Source organism: Procambarus clarkii, unplaced genomic scaffold (genome assembly GCF_040958095.1).
Source record: "Procambarus clarkii isolate CNS0578487 unplaced genomic scaffold, FALCON_Pclarkii_2.0 HiC_scaffold_2228, whole genome shotgun sequence".
In the NCBI taxonomy this organism is placed as follows: domain Eukaryota; kingdom Metazoa; phylum Arthropoda; class Malacostraca; order Decapoda; family Cambaridae; genus Procambarus; species Procambarus clarkii.
In genome coordinates this window covers 1-8,040 of record NW_027191235.1, presented here as the reverse complement: position 1 = coordinate 8,040, position 8,040 = coordinate 1, and the positions used below count along the sequence as shown (strand labels likewise).

The window sequence follows — 8,040 nt, the reverse complement described above, 5'->3', positions numbered from 1 at the left end:
ATTCCCTACCCTGAACAGCCTTCCCCTATACTGTATAAAATTCCGCATGGCTTGGTGCTGGGCTTAAGGTCTAAAATCACGACTAAAGTATTCTTTAGTCCTAACCTCTGTCAAGAATGAAAGTAAACTGAGTATACATAGTATATTCTGTATAACATAGGAAGAAACTCTGTATAACATTCTTGCTAACCAAAGAAATTATCATTTTGAAAAGCGGGTTACACCTCCTGGTGTGTGTATCCCCTGTTCTCTATACCCCTTCACCTGACTTCTGAAGAGAGACTGCATGAAAGATAATCACACGCATCAATGATTAACACAAAACAATGATCATAGGCTTCAATGATTAACACAAAACAATGATCATAGGCTTCAATGATAAACACAAAACAATGATCATAGGCTTCAATGATAAACACAAAACAATGATCATAGGCTTCAATGATTAACACAAAACAATGATCATAGGCTTCAATGATTAACACAAAACAATGATCATAGGCTTCAATGATAAACACAAAACAATGATCATAGGCTTCAATGATAAACACAAAACAATGATCATAGGCTTCAATGATTAACACAAAACAATGATCATAGGCTTCAATGATTAACACAAAACAATGATCATAGGCTTCAATGATTAACACAAAACAATGATCATAGGCTTCAATGATTAACACAAAACAATGATCATAGGCTTCAATGATAAACACAAAACAATGATCATAGGCTTCAATGATTAACACAAAACAATGATCATAGGCTTCAATGATTAACACAAAACAATGATCATAGGCTTCAATGATTAACACAAAACAATGATCATAGGCTTCAATGATTAACACAAAACAATGATCATAGGCTTCAATGATAAACACAAAACAATGATCATAGGCTTCAATGATTAACACAAAACAATGATCATAGGCTTCAATGATTAACACAAAACAATGATCATAGGCTTCAATGATTAACACAAAACAATGATCATAGGCTTCAATGATAAACACAAATGCACATAATTATTGAATTTATACAAAGTATAAATTCAATAATTATGTGCATTTGTGTTTATCATTGAAGCCTATGATCATTGTTTTGTGTTAATCATTGAAGCCTATGATCATTGTTTTGTGTTAATCATTGAAGCCTATGATCATTGTTTTGTGTTAATCATTGAAGCCTATGATCATTGTTTTGTGTTTATCATTGAAGCCTATGATCATTGTTTTGTGTTAATCATTGAAGCCTATGATCATTGTTTTGTGTTAATCATTGAAGCCTATGATCATTGTTTTGTTTAATCATTGAAGCCTATGATCATTGTTTTGTGTTAATCATTGAAGCCTATGATCATTGTTTTGTGTTTATCATTGAAGCCTATGATCATTGTTTTGTGTTAATCATTGAAGCCTATGATCATTGTTTTGTGTTAATCATTGAAGCCTATGATCATTGTTTTGTGTTAATCATTGAAGCCTATGATCATTGTTTTGTGTTAATCATTGAAGCCTATGATCATTGTTTTGTGTTTATCATTGAAGCCTATGATCATTGTTTTGTGTTTATCATTGAAGCCTATGATCATTGTTTTGTGTTAATCATTGAAGCCTATGATCATTGTTTTGTGTTAATCATTGAAGCCTATGATCATTGTTTTGTGTTTATCATTGAAGCCTATGATCATTGTTTTGTGTTTATCATTGAAGCCTATGATCATTGTTTTGTGTTAATCATTGAAGCCTATGATCATTGTTTTGTGTTAATCATTGATGCGTGTGATTATCTTTCATGCAGTCTCTCTTCAGAAGTCAGGTGAAGGGGTATAGAGAACAGGGATACACACACCAGGAGGTGTAACCCGCTTTTCAAAATGATAATTTCTTTGGTTAGCAAGAATGTTATACAGAGTTTCTTCCTATGTTTATACAGAATATACTATGTATACTCAGTTTACTTTCATTCTTGACAGAGGTTAGGACTAAAGAATACTTTAGTCGTGATTTTAGACCTAAGCCCAGCACCAAGCCATGCGGAATTTTATACAGTATAGGGGAAGGCTGTTCAGGGTAGGGAATGGCCGTACAAGCAGGGGGATAGCTGTACTGGGCAGAGGAGGGATGTACAGGGTAGGGAGAAGATTGTACAGGTGCAGAGAAAAGGTTGTATAGGGGCAAGGGGATGTTATACAGGACAAGAGGAAGGTTGCACAGGACAAGGTAAAGGCTGGACAGGACAGATGAAAGGTCAGCACTTACATTGACAGGCAGAGTGAGATTTCTGCTCCAGACAAGGTCGCCGCTGCCAGGCACGCCTTGACAGGTGCTGACGCCCTGTGTAGTGTAGGGTCCTCCTGTGGGGCCCTCCATCCTGTACTCTCTCAGACACTGGTAGGAGATGTTGGCTCCCGGGGCGCGAGATTGTGACACGTTGGCCAACATATAGTAACTGTTAGGCTGGTAGGGCAGACTCATCACGTTAATGACCGGACAGTTGATGCCTGCAGATGAGAGTTTAGCGTAAATATTATACTTAGCTTTATTTTATTGTGTAATATTGTGTAAATAGGTTGTAAATCAAGTATATAAAGTCAGGGAGCCAAGCATCAGTAACTAACACTTGCATTAGCCATAAGTTGTAAGAGCAACAGGTATCATAGATAACTTTGAAATCGAGACTGACCAACTAGAGAGAATTCAATTTGAATTCACCAATCATAGGGCTGTACCCGCAACCCGTCCTCTTAAGAAATCGTCGTATTAGGGGAAGGATATATATATATATATATATATATATATATATATATATATATATATATATATATATATATATATATATATATATATATATATATAAGGATATATACTCTACCTATAACCGAAATTTGTCGTACAAGAAAATAGTAGCGGCTCGCAAAATTGACATACTGTCCCGTTTTCCGTTTTGGATTCTCTGGTAGGTTAGGATAAGGACACTTTAGTACGACACTTCCTTGACGTTGGGAAACCTTAGGAGGACGGACTGGTACCCGACCATTACGAACATGTAAACAGGAACCACACAGTTTGGATCATAGAGATTCAATGGTACTTCCAGCACGATTAGAACAGGTGTGACGAACCGTATGCTACTGCAGTTGAAATGTTTATCAAGTGATTTCGAACACGTGGCAGGTCTTGAGCTGGGTCGTAAGGACGCCCGTCTAGTGAAGAGCCTCGCAACCCTACCTCACCTCTCACTTTATTTTTAAAATAATATATATCGTGATGCTTCATCCCATGATGCTATATCGTAACAGTACTGTATCCCATCATGCAGCATCGCAATGGTACAGCATCCCATGATGCTGTACCGTAACAGTACAGCATCCCATGATGCTGTATCGTAATAGTACAGCATCCCATGATGCTGTATCGTAACAGTACAGCATCCCATGATGCTGTATCGTAACAGTACAGCATCCCATGATGCTGTATCGTAACAGTACTGTATCCCATCATACTGCATCGCAATGGTACAGCATCCCATGATGCTGTATCGTAACAGTACTGTATCCCATCATGCAGCATCGCAATGGTACAGCATCCCATGATGCTGTACCGTAACAGTACAGCATCCCATGATGCTGTATCGTAACAGTACAGCATCCCATGATGCTGTATCGTAACAGTACTGCATCCCATGATGCTGTATCGTAACAGTACAGCATCCCATGATGCTGTATCGTAACAGTACAGCATCCCATGATGCTGTATCGTAACAGTACAGCATCCCATGATGCTGTATCGTAACAGTACAGCATCCCATGATGTATCGTAACAGTACAGCATCCCATGATGCTGTATCGTAACAGTACAGCATCCCATGATGCTGTATCGTAACAGTACAGCATCCCATGATGCTGTACCGTAACAGTACTGTATCCCATCATGCTGCATCGCAATGATACAGCATCCCATGATGCTGTATCGTAATAGTACAGCATCCAATGACACTGTATCTTAAAAGTACAGTTTCCCATGACACTATACCAATATTATAGCATCACATGATGCTGTATCCTAATACTACAGCATTCCATGATTCAAGTTCAAGTTCAAGTATGTTTATTGAGACAAGAAAAAAATACATCTCAAAGGGATAGAGTAGTTCTAGATCTGTTGCAGGTGTATAACCATAGCATTATTACACAGTGTCCAGTTGGCATATAATTCGTATCAGTGTATAATGTGTGTGTGCATAATGTGGTCATATAAACAAGTGTCCAGTATAATGTTTCAGTATACTGTATTACAGAAAATATGTACCCAATGAAAAAGATTGCAAATAAATTTGTTATTGTTAAGCAAAAATAATAACCACATGTAATGGTGTAAAATATGGTTACATGAAAATTATTACATTTTCTATATACTCAATTATGTCTTCATGTTGACCAGACCACACACTAGAAATTGAAGGGACGACGACGTTTCGGTCCGTCCTGGACCATTCTCAAGTCGATTGACATTCTCAAGTCAAGTCACAATCGACTTGAGAATGGTCTAGGACGGACCGAAACGTCGTCGTCCCTTCAATTTCTAGTGTGTGGTCTGGTCAACATACTTCAGCCACGTTATTGTGACTCATCGCCTGCATGTCTTCATGGTCTGTTATTGGTCATTTGGGATAATGTGTTGTTCTTAAAGCCGGTAACATCACCTTGACGAGAGAGAAAGAACGATTTTACACTTGTAATGGAAATATTCTTTGCGATTTTTTGGTATGATACTCGTGGCCAGATGGATTCTTGGCCGGCCTATAAAGCATAAACATATTTAACATTAGAGGCGATAAAGGATATCACTTATGAAATTGAAATGGAGATGACAGTAAAGATGCTAATGGAGATGACAGTAAAGATGCTAATGGAGATGACAGTAAAGATGCTAATGGGGATGACAGTAAAGATGCTAATGGAGATGACAGTAACGATGCTAATGGAGATGACAGTAAAGATGCTAATGGAGGTGACAGTAAAGATGCTAATGGATGACAGTAAAGATGCTAATGGAGATGACAGTAAAGATGCTAATGGAGATGACAGTAAAGATGCTAATGGAGATGACAGTAAAGATGCTAATGGAGATGACAGTAAAGATGCTAATGGAGATGACAGTAAAGATGCTAATGGGGATGACAGTAAAGATGCTAATGGAGGTGACAGTAGAGATGCTAATGGAGGTGGCAGTAGAGATGCTAATGGAGGTGGCAGTAGAGATGCTAATGGAGGTGGCAGTAGAGATGCTAATGGAGGTGGCAGTAGAGATGCTAATGGAGGTGGCAGTAGAGATGCTAATGGAGGTGGCAGTAGAGATGCTAATGGAGGTGGAAGTAGAGATGCTAATGGAGGTGGCAGTAGAGATGCTAATGGAGGTGGCAGTAGAGATGCTAATGGAGGTGGCAGTAGAGATGCTAATGGAGGTGGCAGTAGAGATGCTAATGGAGGTGGCAGTAGAGATGCTAATGGAGGTGACAGTAGAGATGACGTAGGTGACAGTACAGGCTGGAACTAGTACCTGAATCATATTCTTGTGGTCTCACCCGCATGGATATGGAATTGACAGTGATGCTGTGGTTGGACAGCGGCCCCCAGTTGAATTGGGTCACACACGCCTGTAAATAGGTTATTAATAACTATTAATAAATGACACTTTAGATAGTGATGATGATCACAGCGACATTTCCAATGACGATAACATAATAACTGTGGTGTCCTCAAAACCTTCCAGAGAAACAAGTGTGTCCCAGTGTGCCCAGTTGTAATGTTCACCAACATAGTGTAACCCCCTACACTATAGTACCACTACACCCCAGGGAAGTGTACCACAGGGTAGGGTATCCAAGGGTATACCGCAATGTAATGTGCCCGTGGATAGTGCACCCCAAGATAGTACACCCCTAAATAGTGCACCCCAAGATAGTCCCCCCCTAGATACTCCACCCCTAGATAGTCTACCCCGGGAGTAGGGGTACCCCAGGGTTCCCTAGGGAGACAGAAACCGTTAAACTACAGACCCGTATCACTTACAAGTATCCCTTGCAAGCTGCTAGAGCAGGCGAGTAGTTTGGATTATGCTTATGGCCCCAAGTGATAAACTCCTGCTCAAACTAGAGAAGCAGGCTGGCATATTTAGAAGAGTCCTAAGGTGGATCAGTGAGTATCTCTCAGGAAGGAAACAAAGGGTTACAGTGAGATCAGAGACATCAGACTGGAGAGAGGTTACGAGTGGAGTACCACAAGGGTCGGTTTTAAGGCCCATCCTGTTTCTAATGTGACTGGCCTGACAGAGGAAATTGACTCCTTTATATCATTGCAGATGATGCAAAACTAATGCGAAGAATCAGGGACAGGGATAGATTGTCACGCATTACAAACGGATTTGAACACTTCAGAAGTGGTTTGATAAAAATGTCTGCTAGAATTTAACCAAGTAAATGCAAAGTTATGACAATTGGAACGGGAGTATGGGAGTACAGCAGTATAGGATGAAGTAAAAAGTAATTTTTCAATCAGAAAAGGAGAAAGACTGAGAGTGGATATAACATTAACTGTGATACTAGAAGCCCACATTAGCAGAATAACAACAGCCGCATGAGGCATACTGGCCAACATCGTTGTATCCTTCGGAAACCAGGAGAAAGGGGCTTTCCGAGCCCTATTTACAGCGAAGGTGAGACCCACACTTGAATATGCATCCCCAACGTGGAGCAATTACCTAAAAAAAAGAAGAAACTAGAGAAGGTCAAAAGATGTGCAGCGAGACTTATTTCTGAGTTTAAAGAATTAAGCTATGAGGAAAGACTGAGAGAACTGGCCCTTTCCAGACTGGAGGAAAGGAGAGATGGAGGGCATGATAAAAATATAAGATCCTAAGGGGAATTGACAAATTTTGAAAAAAACAACATTTTTTTTAAAAGCTAGGAACAGGTGAACTAGGTCATGGATAGAAACTAGAGAAGTAAATGAATCGTAGAGACGTCAACAGAACTTTTTCGGTGTTAGAGAATAAGTAGAATAGGTTAGACGTAGAAGCCTCAATTTGATTCAGAGTTTTAAACGTAAACGAAGAAGTCACAATAACGTGGTTGAAGAAATGATGACCAAACCACAACTATAAAGATGGAGAGGCGACGACGTTTCGGTCCGTCCTGGACCATTATCAAGTCGACCTGATAATGGTCCAGGACGGACCGAAACGTCATCTCTTCTCCAGCTTCTGATGTGTGGTTTAGTTATCATTTAAACGTAAATATGATAAAAATTTGAAAAATCAGTATTTGCATTAATCTAAGAACGTTCAGAAGGCGGGGCATGGAGACTAGCTCGACACTGCAAGCGCATCAAGGTGAGTACACACACACACAATGTACATACATCTCTTCCCTATAATTACAAAAAATTCTGAATAATCACACATGAACCCCATAACTCCGTGACATCAACCTTCCGTGGTAACTCGGAACAACTTCAATTAAATATTGAAATTACCCCCGTCCGCTGTTTGAAATTGAATGTTGTTTGTACTAACCGCGTTTCCATTGCAAAACGCTTTCCGACTCGTGGCGTCTGCCGGCCACCACCACTGGCTGTTGGTCCCACTGTCGAGCTCGAAGTTGTACCCAAGGCTGAGGCTGAACCGTCACCTGGAGCCAGACAGATCAAGTGTTACACGAAGTAAGGGCCAAGTGCACCACTGGCGGAACACTGGTGCAGGTATATGTTGGGTCTTGTAATGGAGATGGAGTGTTTATGGTGGGGGTTGTGGTGGTTTGTTTATGTTGGGTGTTGTGGTGGTTTGTTTATGGTGGGTGTTGTGGTGGTTTATGTTGGGTGTTGTGGTGGTTTATGGTGGGTGTTGTGGTGGTTTATGTTGGGTGTTGTGGTGGTTTGTTTATGTTGGGTGTTGTGGTGGTTTGTTTATGGTGAGTGTTGTGGTGGTTTTTTATGTTGGGTTTGTGGTGGTTTATGTTGGGTGTTGTGGTGTTTGTTTATGA

General features: G+C 40.0%; 1 long non-coding RNA gene across 1 annotated transcript; it reads right to left on the bottom strand.

Moving 5' to 3' along the window:
- Window positions 1–2,339: 2,339 nt before the first annotated feature.
- On the bottom strand, window positions 2,340–7,683 carry LOC138362641 (uncharacterized). Its single transcript, XR_011227842.1, has 3 exons — window positions 7,575–7,683; window positions 5,562–5,658; window positions 2,340–2,503 (listed from the first exon to the last, which is right to left on the bottom strand). It is a non-coding gene; the product is annotated as an uncharacterized lncRNA (long non-coding RNA).
- Between the last annotated feature and the right edge of the window lie 357 nt (window positions 7,684–8,040).